General features: G+C 45.1%; 1 protein-coding gene across 1 annotated transcript in view; it reads right to left on the bottom strand.

Moving 5' to 3' along the window:
- BTBD19 (BTB (POZ) domain containing 19) overlaps window positions 1-19,849 on the bottom strand; it is a 66,606-nt gene that overhangs the window by 18,676 nt on the left and 28,081 nt on the right. The window lies entirely within an intron of this gene.

Below are 19,849 nucleotides of genomic sequence, written 5' to 3'. Positions count from 1 at the left end.
CTGCTGCCTTCTCCAGATGCCATGCTTGAATCCTGATCATACCTTAGCAAGACTGACTGGCTTGGGTCTTTTTCCCATGGAGGGAGAGAGGGGGCAGGGCTCTCCCCTTGGCTTCTAGTGTGTGAAGAAGTAAAGGTCTAACAAGAGAATACTGTTTCTCTGCCATATGTTGCATGCAGTGGAATGTGTAGTTTACTCAGAAGGGTTGTGGGAAGGTCATGGCAAATGGAGCTGCAAGGTAGTGGGGGGAGAGAAAAAGATATTAATAGCTGTCTTGGTTTCCAAGAAAAATCAGCAGACACTCTGAACTCTGGAAAAGGGTGTGTGTCAGAGAATCACTGCCATGCTATATTTATGTCTCCTGCTGGAATATTTGGCAACTGGAGAACCGGATACTCTCCAAATGAGCAAATGCAGAGAAGCCAAAGTTCTCTCAACCCCATCCTGGGGTTTAAGCATCATCTTCAAGAAGCCAAGTGAATGATAGAGACCTATCCTGAGAGGCAAGCCTAAAAGATGGTCAGGAACCCTCAAGGAAGACCAGAAATGAGGATTCAGATGAAGCCTACCAAATGAGTAATGGTTTGAAATTCACAGAAGTTATGCAGACAAAAAACCCACAAAAGTTTAAAATATTAATAAGTAAATACTAGAACAGAGATTGTCACACTGACAAAAACAGCAGTTCATCAGTGAGCAAAACTGATGTAAGAGGCAGATGGGAAGGTCAGGCACACTGGAGTGACATCCTCCCTCTGACAAGGTCACCTCTGATTATGACAGAACTCAAAATAACCCCTCCTGTGCTTGGAATTGAACACTGGTTTACAAGTGCCAATGGATCAAATCTCACACTGTGTTCTGCAAAATGTCATTTTTGTCTTCTGATGTATGCTAGTCTCACACACACACTAACCTACACCAGACAGGTGTCAGTTTGTCTTTAAAAGGGGAAAACCCAGTTTCAATAATAAGCCTCTCTAAATTAAAACTTGCATTCTTAATATGGCAGATTTGTGATTATTCGTCATCAATAATGCAATACTTTTGGGATAATTTAAAGAGTGCGATATACAAAATCCAGACTCAAGCTGAAAAATCAGTTTGAAGTATTTTATTTCTGGGGGGACATTAGATACAGAGAGTGTTCCCCCACGTCCCCCCCTCACTTACGGTTTTATTGAATATGTGTGTCTGCTGACTGAATCACACAAAAGTAACTCCCCCTAACACCTTGTGCTATTGATTAATTGATAGATACACACAAGAACAGATTCTTTCCTGAAACATGAAAGATAAGAGCACAGAAATGTGGCTTTTAGCTCTGGTATGCAGGAAGGTGGCTATCATAATGGCCATTATAATTGCCAAGGATGAGAGAAGTTTAAGGCATCAAGAATATTCCTAAGTATACACACTCCTGATTAATAACAAGGTGTACCTTTCCCCCATTTTGTTCTGCTCTGCCTGAACACGTTTTGATTTGTCTTTTATAAGTTCATAGGTTTTCAAGTTATACAACTCGGAGAGAAGGAACGAAGAGATAGCAAGTGGATTTGTTGGCATAGCTGTTTACAAGACATCTTAGATCCAACTTTGCCACTACCTGGTTAGAAATTAGAGAATTAAGTCAAGGAAAGATAGTTGAGAATTCTAGATATGAGAAGCCAGTGCACAGAGCAGGCCAGCACTTTAAGGAAATACCTGCATGGAGGTTTGTATATATTCAGTTCTGATGCATAGATTTCCCCTGGGATGCATAGATTTTCCCTGGGATTGTCCCCAAGTTGTGTTAGGGATGCCAACTCCATATTGGGAAATTCCTGGAGATTTGTGGGTAGATGCTGGGGAGGCGGAGTTTGAGGAGGGAAGCAGCCACAGCAGGGTATAATGCCATAGAGTCCACCTTCCAAAGCAGCCATTTTCTCCCATGAAACTGATCTCTGTAGTCACATCAGTTGTAATTCCAGGAGGTCTTCAGACGCCACCGGGTGGCTAGCAGCCCTAAACTGGATAGAAAGGCTTGTTCCAAAGTCTCATGGTTCTCGGGTGTGCACAGGCCCAGTTCAGATCAGGACCACAGCATGCGGAGGGAGGATGCTTAGACCTTTCTCCTCCCCATGCTGATTTTGCTGATTTGAGATAACCCGGGGAGTTGCCATGTGCCCCAATGTAATGTGTAACTCATCAGTATACATGCAGCCCCCAGTGGTCTCTCTCCATGTCTTAGTTCTGATATGAATTATTCCTGCATATGGCTGGGAAGCAGGCACCTTCAGAACATGCCTCTCCACCTGACACGGGGACATCCCCAGAGAAAGCCCCGGTAGTCTGCACAGTAAATGAAGGGAAGCTGTGGAATCAACAGAGGCAGCATAGTGTAGTGGTTAGAATGCCGAACTAGGATCTGGGAGACCCAGGTTTGAATTCTTACTTTGCTATGGAAGCTTGGTGGGTGGCCTTGATCCAGTCATTCTCTCAGCCTGACCTACCTCACAGGGTTGTTGTGATGATAAAATGGAAAAAGGGGGAGGATGCTGTAAGTCACTTTGGGTTCCCATTGGGGAGAAACATGGGGTAAAAATGAAGTAAACAAACAAACAGATAAACAGATGACAATTCACGTAGGAAAAAGTTGTGAAAACTACTCTAAAGAAAATGTTTCCCACATTACAGATCTGGCACTAAATGGGAACCTGCAGAGAGAACCTGCAGAGTTTGAGCGCCTAGGTGCCTCTCTACCGAAATGACTTGTCACTCCAATAAATTGTCCCTTTTCCCTTTTGGGAAAGCTACCAAGGATCTTGATCCAGCAGCCTAGGCACTGGCATTTTGTATTTTGCTCTCCCTACAGCATCAGAAGAAAGATTTCTACAGGGTTGAGGATTAAAACCAGGTATGTTTCAGGACGATCCAGAATTTGGAGTCACATGAGTTTCAGTGATGAATAACAGTAATCAGATTTAATGTTATCAGTAATGGAAAGGATGAAGGAAAGGCAGCATAGTACGGCCCAATCTCATCAGATCTCGGAAGCGAAGCAGGGTCAGTATTTAGATGGGAGCAGGGCTTTTTTTTTTGTAGAAAAAGCCCAGCAGGAACTCATTAGCATAACAGGTCACACCCAGTAGCACAAACTCATAGGCATATTGGCCACACCCCTGACAACACAGCTCATTAGGCCACACCTCCATGCCTTCCCTTGGCTTAAATGGTTCCCCGATCTTTCCACAGCTCCCCCGGCCCACCCGCCTTGGAGTTGCCGGGGGGGGTTGCTCTCCAGGCCTTTCCGCTGTAGCCACACGCGCAGTGGTTTTGGCTGTAGTGGCCGTGGCCAACTCTGAAGTCAGCTGGAACTCCGTTCCTGTGCGTTCCTGCCCCAAAATAGCCCTGGATGGGAGAGACCACGAAAGAAGATTCTGAGGAGGAAGGCAATAACAAACCACCTCTGCTCCTTACTTGCGTTGAAAGCTCCTTGCTGAGGTCACCATAAGTCAGTTGTGACTTCCTGGCACTTCATGTGCTTATGTAATACAAAGGACTAATAAAAGAGAAGGGTGGACAGATGTGATGGTCCATATAAGTCCAAAAAAGGATTGCGTGCCAGGCCCGACAAATTAAATCTTGTCGTATTGACAAAGACTTGGAGAACTGAAAGCATTCAAAATCGAGGAGTTTTAGGGAACATGAATGAAATTATGAAAGTAATACAGGTTTATCCCTGAACTCTTGTGGGGGAGCGGGGAATCTCTCTTTGAAAGACTGGCCACAGTTTAGTTTATCTGCAAACAAATATGAATTTGAGTGAGTTGTGTGAGGCCAAACCATCAGAGCTGGGTACTGGCTTTAGCAACCACGGCAAGGAGAGACAGGAATGGAAGGTTGGTCCCCAGTAATGAAACAGCTCAATTCTGGAGTAAGACGCTGCCCTATACTGCCCCATTTTGTGGAATCTCTACAGAATTTCACTCTACCTTCCACCCCCACTTGCAGTCTCCCATTTCAGAGCTATAATTAGTTTCCTGCCAATGACTAAAGTGTCAGACTACAGGGAGGAAATGAGTTGGGGGCGGGGGAGTGCAGGAGTAGAGGGGTTTCCCCATCTAGAATAGATGATGAACACTATACTCCACAATTAAGAAGGATATGTTTACACATCTGTTGCCAATTTTGACGTATTTATTTGCCTCACTGGAATTAAATACAAACAATTATGACCTTATAAAATTAGCTTGTTATTCTTGTTTGCATGTGTTAAAACATTTCATTATACTGTATGCTAATTTGTTGTTCAGTCTCTGCCTTATATGTACGGACTGGTAAATTCCATTTCATTGTGTCTGAGGAAGTGTGCATGCACACAAAAGCTCATCCCGTGAATAAAACTTTGTTGGTCTTAAAGGTGCCACTGGACTCAGACTTTGTTCTACTGCCCTGATTTACCATTGTCAAAAAAAAAGAAAAAAAGAGTTACACTGTCGTACAGGGAGGGGTTTAATGTTCCCTTTCAGAGTATTGTTAACAAAATTAGTGGTTTTTCCCCAGCAAAATTGGGTTTTGCTGAATCATCCTGCTTCTTAATCACCATGCAGTAGAACGGAAAAGAGAAAATGGTCCTTCTAACAAACTCTCCATGCTGAGAGGTCTGCCCACTCAAGCAAGGGGGAGAGGTCAACGGATGCCTCTTCTTGAAATGGGAATCTAACAGATAGCTGAAAGTTAATGTTGAATAGCTCAAACTCTCAGCCAAACTGAGAAATAAGGGATGCCATAGCATTGTAGTGATTAAATAAGAGTCACACACATTCTACAGGCTACTATTTAGGGACCAGCTAATTACTGATGATGAGCATATGTAACAAAACAGGAGCAGCAAAGCTGAATCATGAGGGGCAATTTGCAGAGAAGGTGTGCTGGGAGAAATTGCGTACTTAATATTCCCTCTTCCTCCCCTCCACTTCCCCCATAATGTTCCAGAGGTGCATTTCCCTCCGCAACCATAAACTTTCGATTTTAATGTCTATTTTGCAAATAATAAAATGTACGTACTTTTTATTGTTTGGCATAACCCTATTTACTTTGACCTGACTATAATTCCCCCTATTTATAGTCTTGGGAATCATTTGGCAAGGAGCAGCGCTGTGACAGCTTGGAGAAGAGGCATGGTAAACTGATGGGGGTGGGGTGGGATATGAGTGTCACTGAGATCTAGTGGATCAAATGTTGGGCTTGCATCCACTAAGTCTGGCTTCAGATCTCATCTCAGTCGTTAACTCCCCGAGTGGTCTTGGAAAAGCCCCCCTCAGCCACAGCTGTGTGCTTTCTCAAAACACTAGTAGCAATGGTGGTGGCAAGAACAAATAGAATTAACATTACGAAACATTTTCCATGGTAGAAAATAGTATAGAAATGATTAAATGTCAGCAGAGGCCACGAGAATAAAACAGATAGCTGCTGTGCTTTGAGAAGGATGTCTTCAAAGAAGGCACATCTTGTTTCAGCTTGGAAGAGGTACTTCTGAAATGCACTATGGATAAATCTAGTTGTCTCCTGTGAGGATATTACCATGAATCATAATTAGAATGTTCTCTGTTCGAGGATAACACTGATTTATAGAAACTCAGGCCTTCTACTTAAAGAAAGCCAAGAACATAAGAACATGGGAATAAAAACTCTTCTCTAATTCCATGCTAAAGAGCATGTCTGCCTTAAAGAGGATGCTGCCCTCCTTTAACTGATTGGTTAATCCAGAATCTAAAAATCATAACCTTATAATTATGGGAGACTTCAACTTCCCCGATGTGTGCTGGGAGACGGGCTCAACAAAGTAACAAGAGTTACGCAACTTCCTGACCTGTCTGCTAGAGACAGCCAACTTCAGAGAACCAGTAACAGGGGACCTTTACACCTTGCTTGGGAGCACCTCACTGGCAGCTGTAGGAAACAGAACTCTGGGCTGGGATTTAACATTTGGAAGTAACATTCTTAGCAGCAGTCACAGTGGGCAAACACTGGATTACCTTTTCAGCACTGTCCCTTTCCTCATCCTTGGACAGGCTGTTTGGGTTTTCTAGCAGCGGTTAAGTTTTTATTAGCAACCTTTATTGGATTTCAATAAATGCAGCTGGGAATTTCATATTTAACTCAATCTGTTGCAATCCACTAGTAAGAAGGGGTAGGTTATAAATGAATGGAAAAACAAGGTGGTATGGTGGAGTCAGAGGAAAAAAGACATTATGAATGGAGGAGGGGCTAAGTGAATTAAGGAAGTCTGAAGGGCAAGTGAGAAAACAAAATCATTCAGTGACTGTCAGAAGTGTGACTGAGTTTTAATGTTTATTATTGTTTGAATTCCTAACTTGTTTAATTTTAATTGTATTTATTGTACCATTTTTAATGATGTTACATGCCCTGAGCCCGCCTACGGGATGGGCGAGCTATAAATACAAATAAATAAATAAATAAATAAATAAATTGTGGAATGCTGTAATTAACTGAGACGCTGTTGTTACGTGCCATCCGTCTCCTCTCAAACATGGAGGTAACTAACAGTATCCTTTGGTGATTGGTTGCCCGGTGTTATGTCTCCTCTGTCACCAGACCCGAAAAATACATTCAATCTATTATTCCAAATTACATTACATTCTATTATTGTAAGTGTATTCAAAGCTGCCTTGAATGCATGATATGTTGTGAAACATCTAATTGAAGTGTAATGTAAAGCTTCGTCCTGGGCTAGGATCCAAATCCATCCAATCGTGTTACTAGCCCAGGAAGCACCTAACCAATCACTTTCAAGCAAACTGCCTGAGCAGGAACATCCATGATTGGTCCTTATGTGAACAACCTTATTGGTTGGTATTTGTACAGTGGGTGTGGCTACATTAGTCAGGAATGTTTAAAAGCAGGACAGCTGCAATGTAAAGGCTGTTCTGGCTATCAGATGTTGATCCGTGTTGGAGTTGTGTTCGAGTTGAAGAATAAAGTTGTGTTCTTGCTGAATCACTCTTCGAAAGCGACTTAACAATTATTAATTGCATTACATTAGAAGAAGAGTTGGATTTATACACCACCCTTCACTCAGGCCGATTCCGCACTAATGCTTTACTCCCCTTTCCCCCCAGGTCTACTTGGCCCGATTCTATGCGTGCGTTTTCCGCATTACGGAAATCAGACCCAGGTTTTGCCTGGGTGTTCATTTCCGCATGTCGCCTTGCCCCGAATCTAGAGCCCCCTCCCCTCTCTTCTCCCTCCTTTTTTTTTTTGAATGGAGGCGGGGTTGCATTGTAACGCACCGCCCACTGAAACGGTGATTGGTCCCTTTAATTTTTGACCCTCGATGCCTGCAAAAAGCATCCATTGATGCAGCCGGGGGGGGGGGGGGCAGATGGGAAGACAGTATATGAACATGAAAAAGAATACTTAAACCTTTACATGTGGCGAACTGCCAAACAGAAATGAGAAAACAGCATACGGACATGTAAAAGGACATTTAAATGCTGGTCGACGATGGCCCATCGTTGCATTGCAATGCAACACAGGGAGGGAAATAAAAAAAAATTCCTGCACACGCAGAAGGGTGGGTTTGCAGGCAGGCGGGAAGGAGAGGGGGGAGGTTGAGAGAGAAGCTGTCACTAGGCAAGGCACAGAGTATCCAAAAATACAAGCTGAGGTCAGAGCACCAGATAGGCAGAGAAACAAAAGCGTAATCCAATATATCAGGTCACTTGCACAGTCTAAGGTTTACCGGAGATTGGCAGTCCAAGTTGTAAAGCCGAAAGGCGTTGTTCAGAGTCAGGTTACACATTCCAAGGTCAGGGAGCCAGAAGAACGATATCACGCAGTCCGGAGTCGAAAAGCTGAGGGAGTCAAGCAGAAAGTCAGGAAACAAGATGCAAGGTCCGAGGTGCAGCGATTCAATCATGTGATCAGTTGCCGGCACAAGGTAGGTAGTGAAGAGAGCTTCCTTAAAAGCCGTTCCCTGTGTTCCTAATTGCCGTCTGATTACAGAGTCCTGGCTTCAGTTAATACTCTGGACTCAGAGGACGCCTCCCACGCATGCGTGCTTTTCTGCGCCGGGTTGTCAAATCCCATCTCCTTTGGTCTCGTAAACGAGCTACAGGTGGAGGGGAATCAGGGGGTGTGGAGCTTGCACTCAGCTCTGCAGGTGTGGCTCCAGGTGTGAACCCTTCTGGCAGTCGGTGTTCATCCTCTGCAAAACTTATGTCCAGGGGTGCAGGGAGCTCTTCCTTGGATGTGGAAGGTGCAGAGTCCCCGGGATCAGGGTCCACTGGGTCGGGTGGCACAGTGAGCATGACAGAAGCAGGAAGGCGTTGAAGAGGTGTTGATAGGTGGGAATGGGAGTGAAGGGGAGGAAAAGAAGCAAATGGGCGGAGAGGGGACAGCTGCGAATTGCAAGTTCCCCACTGGAATGCCCCGACTTCAACACCGCAGCAAAAAAAAAAGAACCTGAAAATAGTGGAAATGGAAAATCCGGGGGGAAATGCCATTAGATTCGGGTCAATTGCTGACCCGGACCAACATGTGGGGAACTGATCAATTTCTGCGGATATTATCGGGGGGTGACACTGGAGAAAGTGATTGTGCAGAATCAACCTTAATGATCCGGGGAAGTCAGCATGGATTTGTCCCCAACAGATTTTGTCAGACCAACCTGGTTTCCTTCTTTGATCGTGTGATGAGCTTACTGGATTGTGGGAACTCTGTTGATGTGATTTACCTGAATTTCAGTAAACCTTCTGATAAGGTTCCCCATAACATTCTGATGGACAAACTGGAAGACTGTGGACTGGACTATAGGACAGTTTGGTGGATAGGGAACTGGTTGGAGGACCGCATCCAAAGAGTTGTAGTCAATGGTGTTTCATCAGACTGGAGGGAGGTGTCCAGTGGGGTGCTGCAGGGCTTGGTTTTGGGCCTGGTACTTTTCAATATTTTTATCAATGATCTGGATGAAAGGGTAGAAGGGCTACTCATTAAATTTGCTGATGATACCTAAGCATTGCCCTTCCCCAATCCAGAAAGTTGGGAGGAGTCGCAAACACCCAAGAAGATAGAGAGAAAATTCAACAAGACCTGAATACTCTGGAGAAGTGGGCAGTTGCAAATAGGATGCAACAAAGATAAATACACAGTATTACATCTGAGCCACAAAAATGTCAAGTACAAATACTGGATGGGGGATACGTTTCTGGGGAGTAGTGTATGCAAAAGGGATCTTGGGGTAAGGGCAGGGGTCATTTCGTAGAAAAAGAGGTGCAGGAGCTCATTAGCATAACGCATTAGCATAACTTATTTGCATATGCCACACCCCCTGACATCACCAGAAGTGTGTCAGAAGGCAACACCCACCGCTCAGGCTCCACCCCAAAAATCTCCAGGTATTTCCCAACTCAGAGCTGGTGAGCCTACCTGGAGAAAAACTGCTTCAAAAGCACAAAGCATAAATGTTTGAGAAATCCCGCCCCAAATCTCCCCAATCAAGATATAAATTCTTAGGCGTTTGAGCAGAGCAACCTCCCCTCTCAGCTTCAGCCCACATGTCAGGGCAATGACTATGTTCCCTCATCAGCATGTGAGGAGGGCTAGCCTGATCCTGTCAGATCTCAGAAGCCAAGTAGAGTCAGCCTTGGTTAGTACTTGGGTGGGAGACCACGAGCCATCAGTTGGGCAACTGTGGGGTGGTGGCAAAGCATTTTCCCTCCTCCCTGAGCCCCGGGGTGGTGGCCTTGGACTCCTAGGGGCAAATTCCACCTCTCGCGTGTGATGTCCGAGCGGCATTTGGCTGCTTTGTGAGTGTGTGTGCATGTCCCTTAAGCACGTGAGAGGTGATTCTGGCTCCCCCAGCTCTCCTTCAGGGCTCCTTAAAAAGTTATGATCCGCCACTGTTCTCGGCGGCAGCTGCGACGCCTGCAGGGGGGGCTGGGGCGAAACGTTCTCCTGCCTCCCTCAGCCCCCGGGGTGGTGGCCTTGGACTCGTAGAGGCAAATTCCACCTCTCGCGTGTGATGTCCCAGCGGCGTCGCCGCTCAGACATCACACATGAGAGGTCATTCTGGCTCCCCAGCTCTCCTTATGGGCTCTTTAAAAAGTTATGGCCGCGGGGGGGGAGTGAAACGTTCTTGTGCCTCCCTGAGCCCCGGGGTGGTGGCCTTGGACTCAAGGGGGAAATTCCACCTCTCGTGCGAGAGGTTATTCTGGCTCCCCCAGCTGTCCTTAGGGGCTCTTTTAAAAGTTATGGCCCCCGCCGCGATGCTTTCGGCGGCAGCTGCAACCACCGCGGGGGGGGGGGAGGACTGCTGAGCTGCCCTCCCCGCCTTTTTCAGGCTCCGGGCCTGAAAAACAGCCTGTAGAGCCGCCCCCCTGCCCTCCCCTCTTTTTTCAGGCTCCTCGCTAGAACACTGGGCCTGAAAAAGGGCCAGCCGAATGTCAATTTCGGTCCCATTATATCCTATGGGCCATTGAAGTCAATGGCGAAAACATAGGGTATATTCTAGGGGCTGGAGGGGAGGGAGTAACTTTTTTCCCACCATAGAGAAATCGCAGGAGGTCATAGCCCCTCTGTAGGTATTTAGCTCCCCTTCACTGACAGCTTTCAAGAAGAGGCTGGACGAATATTTGTCAGAGATGCTTTAGGCTGGTCCTGCATTGGGCACGGGGTTGGACTAGATCAGGGGTGGCCAAACTGTGGCTTGGAAGCCACATGCGGCTCTTTCACACATATTGTGCGGCTCCCAGCAGGGTGGCTGGAGAAGTGAAGGGGAGGCATACCTCCCTGATCAGTCTTCCCATCCCCAACCAGTGTTCCCCTCCCTGGGTAGGCTTGAGGTGGGGGGGGAGCAGAGAAAGAAAGCAACTTTAACTTTAAATGCATTCTCAAAACCCCCCTTCTGGCCAGCTTGGAGAAAGCACATGTCTCTTTAAATATCATTATCAATATCTGGTTTTACCCCTTTTATTTTTATTTCTGGCACTCTTATTTAATGTTAATAAAAAGCAAATTTGCATATTTTCCAATGAAAACAGGTGTGTGATAGTTGTTCATGTCTTGTGGCTCTCAGACATCTGATGTTACTTCTATCATGTAGCTCTTATGTTAAACAAGTTTGGCCACTCCTGGACTAGATGGTCTGTATGGCCCCTTCCAACTCTATGATTCTATGTTGCATCTGGACCCTGGCTGTGTTCACATCCCCTCCCACCACTCCAGCTGTGGCTGCTGCTTTTGGGGCTGCCTGGTGCTCATGCTAAATTGTATCCTGGGACCTCAACAATCCACCCATAACCTCCCTAAAAGAAATACGGAGGCAGCTACAGGTTTCTTCAAAACAGAGCAAGCAGCCAAGTTTTCATCCTGATGTACAGTCATCATCAGCATCATATGATTTAATGGCATTAAAGGTCATGCAACAACTTTTAAATTGCCAGTTTTTACATGGAGGAAAGACACTAAAATGCTGTCTTCTGGAGAATAGTTTATTTGAAACAGAGACATTCACCTCCCTCCCAGAACTATAAGAGCTACTAGATAATTGATTTATAAATAAACATGTGAAATAAATGTTGTTACATTACTTCCACCTCCTACAGTGTTTATGTTGCAAAAATAAAATCTCAACCAGGCTGAAAAATACTACTATAAGTACCCACTGTGAACACAGTACTTATGCGTGCTACCCAGATGCCTCATATTTATTCTTCTTTCTGCTCTGCTCTGGACCCTCTCCTCTTATACACAGCAAGCTTGTGGTGTCCCTGCCCCAGCCTTTAGATAGGGCAGGTTTTAAACAGTTGGATCAGTCCTTGCAGTAATCTGGGTTCAGGATAATATTAGCAACAACTCTGTAGCCTCTTCAGCATATCAGAGTCCATAGTAATACTATGAATGAATGCAAGAAAAAGTACTTCTTACTCCATGTGAGCTTGGGTATGTCGGATGCCTAGCAGATACGTGAGACAGATATTTTAAAACTGCCACCACCCCATCTTGAGTAATGTTCAGTTTCTTCAGACTTTTTGCATCAGTTCTATTTTGGGTGCTGTGCTCTCCTGCAATTTCCTTTGCTACCATGGGAACTTGTGCATTAAGGAGAAACAGGAAAGGCAAGATAATCACAATTCTTGTGTCCCTCCCCAATCTCTGAAGCATTTGGGGGGCAAGTTTGTTTGTGATTATATTGGCTTAATGGAGATGTTCCCTGGGCCTATTTTTAGGAGGTATAAAGCACATACATGCTGACCTGGCTAAAGGAACTCTTAGCGACTGCGGCTTCTATGACTCTTCCTCCACATCCCTCCAGGGAAGGAGGGAGGGATGTATCCCATTTGTATGCAAGCTGCACAGCCTGTTGGGAACACCCATCCTGCCCTGCCCAGGGCTTGCTACTCCCTCCTGAAGCCACTTTCTGGGTTGGGGAAGGGCAATGCTTGCTTCCCTGCCTGCCTGGGTAATAAAACCAGGCAGCAGAACTAGCGCTCTCTGGAAAACGTAACTTGGCACGAGGCAGTGAGTAGCCTGGTAGGAAGATGAGTCAGTAGCATTACCTGACAAAAATCAGCGTTAAGTGCCAAGGCTGTGGGAGGCTCTGGCTGATGTGGATTTGATTCGTTCCATATGCAGGGTGATGCAATGCATGGGATTGCAGGGGATTTCCTGTGTGCCTTGCTCCTGAAAGGGACACAGTTACCATGGCAACATGACAATTTCCTGTTTGAGAAGCTATTGCCAGCATTTATAGCTCTCTTTGGATAAGAATGAAAATGGTTTTCCAACAGGCTGTTTATAGATGAAAAATGAAGTCTAAAGACCCCCAAACTCTCAGTTTTATCAAAGTGATGGTTTGTGGTTTTGCCCGTTTGCAAGGATGAAACAACATGTTACACTCTAATGGGTATCAGGACACTGTTGACCACTTTTTGTAAAGAAAAGCTACAGGGAATGTGGTAATTTGAAACAGAGGAGTACACAGGGGGGTAAGAAGACTAATGCTTTCTTCACCAATAGTTTTTATGCTACAAATATCCCACCCCGCCCAGCTGCTTTGTTTCTCACAGGGTACTGGAACCTGCTTGTAAAAGTAACCATCTACAGGTGAAGACTGATGGTGGTGGATTACAGTGAAAATACAGCTACTGGGGGAAAGGGTTAAGCGCCCCTGTTCTCCTCCCTCCTCCATTCAGAAGCACCCTTCCTGGGGCTGCTTTCTAAACTAGAAAGAAAGAAATGTCTGTATGTAATGTGGAGTTAGGCCTTCCTTTGAGTTACCCTGTGAGATCTTTATTTCCTGGCTTAGTAAAATTCTGCTGCCAGAAGGGCGACCTCCAAGGAATACCAGGACCAGGACACAGAAACAGGTAATATTAAGCCACCTCTCTGAAACGTCCTAGCCCCACTAGGGGTCAGGAGAAGTCACCATGACTTCCAGGCTCACAGGCACATTTTAAAAAAAAGTAAAGGTCTCCCTCGCTCGAAAGCCAGTTGAATCTGACTCTAGGGGGCGGTGCTCATCTCTGTTTCCAAGCCGAAGAGCCAGCGCTGTCCAAAGACTTCTCTGTGGTCATGTGGCCGGCATGACTAAACGCCAAGGCACACAGAATGCTGTTACCTTCCCACCGAAGTGGTACCTATTTATCTACTTGCAATTTCTTGCTTTCGAACTGCTAGGTTGGCAGGAGCTGGGGCCAGAGACGGGAGCTCACTCACCTTCTGGTCTGCAGCTCAGCATCTTAACCTCTGAGCCACCGCGGCCCCTCCACAAGCACAGACACACACACAAAAATACTCACCCCCCCCCAAAAAAAAAAACCCCTAATGAAGTGGGATACACTTTCAAACATATTGTACTCTTCGGGATCTACTTACAAAGCATCTTCATGCTATATTCCACCTTCCTCACACAGAATACTGCAATCTCTTACAAGCTGACATTGAACAAGTTTATATTTTATTTTTCATTTTTATAAATATATAGTATCATTGAGCAACAAGGGCAAACCCAAATTTGCCATCATACTTTCTCTATCCCATCTCACACTGTCTCTCCTCCTCCCACCTGGCCTTGTGCCCTATCTGTGAGAGAGTTTTGGCTTGCTTTTGAGTCCCAGCCCACAGTCAGAGAATCACTGTATTATAGACCCTAGAAAGGATGTAGGGGTTCCATCTGCAGGGTACACCTACAACCTAAAATTTTACATCAGAACATCACACAGATCAGGAGACATGCAGATTCCCACCTTTTCCCCTGGTTCTCTGGATTCTGCTGTATCACCAACTCTTCCAGTTCTAAGAGACAATATATTTGGCTGATATATCCTGAACCTCTTGTCAGTCTCTGAGGTGCTACTGGACTAAAATCTATTCAGCTGGTTTGTCATAGAACATAATCTGGCTTTATAGCAACATCCAGAGCTATCTTTTGATAGAATCTAGCCTAAAAATTACATGATGGACGCTGCAATCTATTTGCACTATTTATTTCTAAGTTTTCTCAAGCACTTTCAAACTCCCATCTAGCCAAAACAGCAGCATCTTCTGGCAGCTGCTAAAGCCACTCCCTTCATTCCGTTATTTACTCTTTCCCACCTACAGCTAGTAAATTGCTGGAGCAGATTAGCAGCAGGTGTGGGAATGAGAAGAAACTGGGAAGGGGCCTGCAGGCAAATAATAAAAACAAAAGCTTCCACCACACCCTCTGTCCTTTTGGTGTTAGAAGAAGCTGATGGGGAAAGAGTGTGGGAAAACAGCCCAAAGACATCCCCATCTACTTTTACTGCATGTGCTAAAAACAAACAAGCAAACAAATGATGTGACCTAGGATAAAGAGTCAGGCTTAAAAGTCATGCAATTGGTTTTGAACATTGTTTTAAGGGAGAGGAAGAACTCTAATCCAAGGGTTCTTTTCCTTTTCAGAGCCTTGGAAGTTTTACTATGGTCCCAGTCACACGGGAGGATTTGGCCTGCAAAACAGATGGGTTGAGGGCGGATTAAACCGGCGCGATCAGATTCCAACATCTGGCAAGCATCACGTCCCCGCCCCCCAAACTGTCCCTTCCGGCCGAAAACGTGGAGTTAAAAACCCCCTGCAAAACAGTACTACCTACTTGAAAACGTGCAGCACCAGCAGGCGTGTGATCGCCGACACGCCCGTATCCCGTGGTATGCAAGGCCCTGCCACACTGCATATGCGCACAACTGCGCAGCTGCCTCGCTTCGCCCTTCATCCCATCACTTCCCCCTCAGCATGTGATCGTGCTGGGGAGCAAATGTAGCGCGGCTCGGGGGATCTGTCTGATCCCGCTGCCGTGCTTCAATTTGCCGTGCCTCTAAAAAGCAGCACTTCTGCCGCGGCTTTTCCCACTAGTGTGACCGGGGCCCAAAATACACCTTTGAGTCACCTATTTGAATCTAGACTTTACATAAATTGGAAGGGTCTGACACCCATGCTGAGTGAACTAATTACTATTTTGAGTGGATTTTGTTTTCATCTGGTCTCTTATAAGAACCCTGCTGGATCAGTGGTCCATCTAGTCCAGCATCCTGTTTCATACTATGGCCTAGTTGCCATGAAGGTCTAACAAACAGGGAGCAAAGGCCAAGGTTTATTGGTTTACTGACTCTGAATATGGAGGTACCCATTGGTCACTAAGGCTAGTAGCCACTGATGGACCTATCCTCCATGAACCTGTTTAAGCCCCTTTCAAAGCCATCTATGGTTGTGGCTATCACTATGGCCTATTATGGACGGGTGTTTTGCCTCACTTTCATTGTGCATGTCTGTCGGGTTTCCTTTGTTGTTCTGCATTGATCTTCCCACCTTCAGCACTCAGTTGGCTTTCTGGTTGCTGCTTCTCAGGGTTTTCTGAGTGCTTTTGCACTGATTTTTCCCTTGTTTCATTTCCAAGCCGAAAGTAATTCAAAAGCATACAGATTCCCTTGGATTCCCCCCCCCCCCCCGGTCCTTTTGCCACCCCTCGAAGGTCACTCCCCACTCACATCGAGGTCGTTCTGCCCAGCCTGCACCTTCCACCATCCTCTCTCCTTCATCAGTGTACAAGCTCCATTTCCCCCTCATTTAATTTTTTTAAAAAACTGCAATAGGGCAATTGCGTAAATTAAAAAAAAAAACTTTGGATGCCACCCCCCACGTCACAAGTTATGTTCCACAGTGATTTAAGAACATAAGAGACGCCAATGTTGGATCAGGCCAAAGGCCCATCCAGTCCAACACTCTGTATCACACAGTGGCCAGAAATACCAGGTGTCATCAGTAGGTCCACCAGTGGGACCAGGATATTAGAAGCCCTCCCACTTTTGACCCCCCCCCCCAGCACCAAGAAGACATAGCATCACTTGCCCCAGAGCCCCTATCTATACCTTGTGGCTAATAGCCACTGATGGACCTCTGCTCCATATGCTTATCTAATTCCCTTTTGAAGCCATCCATGCTTGTAGCTGCCACCACTTCCTGTAGCAGTGAATTCCATGTGTTAATCACTCTTTGGGTGAAGAAGTACTTCCTTTTATCCGTTCTAACCCAACCGCTCAACAATTTCATGGAGTGCCCACGAGTTCTTATATTTAGAAAAATGTGGGTTTAAAAAATTATAGCTGCAGAATAAATACACCAAAGGAAAAAGGATGGTGTGTAAGGCAGGGCTTACTGCTCTGAAAATCTGCAGTAAGATGTGCATGCATAATGGGCCTTTATATCTGCTGTGCAATGCTCAGCAGAATAATATTGTTAAGCCCACTGAAGTCCCATGGATTTAGAAGGATGTAACTCAGTTTAGGATTGCATTGTTAATTACTCATTGAATAAGAAGTATAAAAACTGACAGAATTAGGTTTATCATAAGCTAGGAAGTCAGCAGCTTATGCACTAAAAGAAAGCAAGAACTATTATTCAGGTGAAAGGGGAGCAGGAAATATGTATAAGTATCCAGGTTCAGTGGAAGCCCATGAGCAGAGAAGACGTAATACTGAATAGTGGGTAGCTATGAGAACAGAGAATTCAGCAGTTCTTTATCCACAGTCAGAAAGTAATGCTCTGTCATATACCAAATCCCTCTCCTTATTACAGCAGCCTCATGATCTATGCAGGTCCCATAATCCACAACATAGACTGTATGGTTGGTCAAAAGGGGCCTGAGGGTGTATCTAGATTTCAATTCTCATTGCATTCAATTTTATTTCAGTATCCAGGGCAACCAGCAAAAAGCTATGGTAGAAATTCTCATGGTGCAGAAGGAAACCAATTGCAGAACTTGAACAAAACCAAAACAGGAACTATAAGAATTGTGATGTGTTAGTACTGTAAGCAGAGGCAAAAGGAAAGTAATTTTACTTTCAGTGGTGACATAGAAAAGAACATTTCTACTCAAAATACAAACAAAAGCAATTGATTCCTAGCAGTGAAAGCAATTGATTTACTGGGGAACCCACAAAAGCCCCTATAAATGTATTTAATCATTAGTCAGCTGGCAGAAACACTACCACATCCTTACAGATCAAGGACTTTTTTGAATTTATCACAAATTGTTTGTGGAAAAACTCCACCTGTGCATTTCTACCTGTATTCAACTTTACCAGTGAATTTCGACCTGTTATTTATGGAAAATTTGTTCTGAGTACTTTATATGTCTTACTATTATTAAATTCATTGATTATTGGTGTTAAAATTTGGGCACATGCATTTTTTTCTTGTTTTCATCTCTCTCCATGTTGGCATCATGGATGCAGGACATGCATTCTGCATTTGCATCCATCCTAGTTAGATAGGATAGGTTACTATCCTGTCCCTACTCTTTCCTATCTAGAATAAAGTTCTATAAATAAAGGAAATCATATTAGTTTTCAAATATAAAGGAGTCTCCATATAACTTTGCTCTATCTCAGCACACACACAGTCTGGACAGAAGCTTCACCATGTGATAAACCTTTGTGTTGTTGTTCAGTCGCACAGTCGAGTCCGAGTCTTTGCGACCCCATGGACCAGATCACACCAGGCCTTCCTGTCTTCCGCTGTCCTCTGAAGTTTGCTCAATTTCATGTTCGTTGCATCTATGACACTGTCTAACCATCTCATCCTTTGCCGTCCCCATCTTCTTTGACCTTCAATCTTTCCCAGCATCAGGGTCTTCTCCAGTGAGTACTCCCTTCTCATTTGGTGGCCAAAGTATTTCAGCTTCAGTTTCATTATCTGGCCTTCCAGGGAACACTCAGGGTTGATTTCTTTTAGGATTGACTGATTTGATCTTCTTGCAGTCCAAGGGACTCTCAAGAGTCTTCTCCAGCACCATAGTTCAAAAGAATCTATTCTACGGCGCTCGGCCTTCCTTATAGTCCAACTCTCGCAGCCATACATGACTACTGGGAATACCATTGCTTTGACCATGCAGACTTTTGTTGGCAGGGTGATGTCTCTACTTTTTATCATGCTGTTTAGGTTCGCCATCGCTTTCCTGCCAAGGAGCAGGCGTCTTTTAACTTCATGGCTGCTGTCACAGTCTGCGGTGATCTGCGATCCCAGGAACGTGAAGTCTGTCACTACTTCCACGACTTCCCCTTCTATTTGCCAAGGAGTGATGGGGCCGGATGCCATGATCTTAGTTTTTTTGATGTTGAGCTTCAAGCCCACTTCAAGCCTTTGTGCACTCTGCTAAATTAATTGAGATTTCTAGGTATTCCAAACCAGAGAATCCCAATAGTTTTTGCATTCTCAGACTTGTTGGGTTGCAGTATCTGTCATGAAAGTTGCACTCTTTTGCTTTGTAGTCTCCTCCACCCATTGTCAGAATTCTGACACCCATAAGATGTTAGTGGCCCGCTAGCTGTTCCCAACCCATTTCATAGGAATTACAGATCTAAAAAAAAGGATGAGATGTTGTTCAGTCGCACAGTCGAGTCCGACTCTTCGTGACCCCATGGACCACATCACGCAGCGCCCTCCTGTCTTCTGTCGTGCTCCGGAGTTCGCTTAATTTTATGTTCGTTCCATCGATAACACTGTCTAACCATCTCATCCTCTGCTGTCCCCTTCTTCTTTGACCTTCAATCTTTCCCAGCATCAGGGTCTTCTCCAGTGAGTGTTCCCTTCTCATTTGGTGGCCAAAGTATTTGAGCTTCAGTTTCATTCTCTGGCCTTCCAGGGAACAGTCAGGATTGATTTCTTTTAGGATTGACTGATTTGATCTTCTTGCAGTCCAAGGGACTCTCAAGAGTCTTCTCCAGCACCATAGTTCAAAAGAATCTATTCTTCGGCGCTCGGCCTTCCTTATAGTCCAACTCTCACAGCCATACATGACTACTGGGAATACCATTGCTTGGACCATGCGTATTTTTGTTGGCAGGGTGATGTCTCTACTTTTTATCATGCTGTTGAGGTTCGCCATCGCTTTCCTCCCAAGGAGCAGGCGTCTTTTAATTTCATGGCTGCAGTCACAGTCTGCGGTGATTTGATGACTAGGGAGCCATGTACCTGATGTTATCTGCAGGTCGTCTTGAAGAAACAGGCTCTGAAGAACTGCTCTTCCAAAAGCAGCATCAGTTTTAGCACAGTGCATCACCACCAGGAACTTCTCAAAGGCTGAAGTCAGTGAACCAATAGCAGACCTGCAGAGATATGTCACCAAGTATCTGGAGAAAGTGGCAGAATCAGGAGCCATAATGACCCTTTCACAGTACTAGCTTGCTTGATACGTTCGCATCAAACTTTAAAGCCAGGCATCTTTCCCGGCATTTGAAAGACATGTTTGCACTCACTGGAGAAAACCCTGATGCTGGGAAAGATTGAAGGTCAAAGAAGACGGGGACGGCAAAGGATGAGATGGTT

The sequence above is a fragment of the Gekko japonicus genome, unplaced genomic scaffold (assembly GCF_001447785.1).
Source record: "Gekko japonicus isolate JY-2015 unplaced genomic scaffold, Gekko_japonicus_V1.1 scaffold75, whole genome shotgun sequence".
In the NCBI taxonomy this organism is placed as follows: Eukaryota; Metazoa; Chordata; class Lepidosauria; order Squamata; family Gekkonidae; genus Gekko; species Gekko japonicus.
This window is presented reverse-complemented; position numbering and strand designations above follow the sequence as displayed.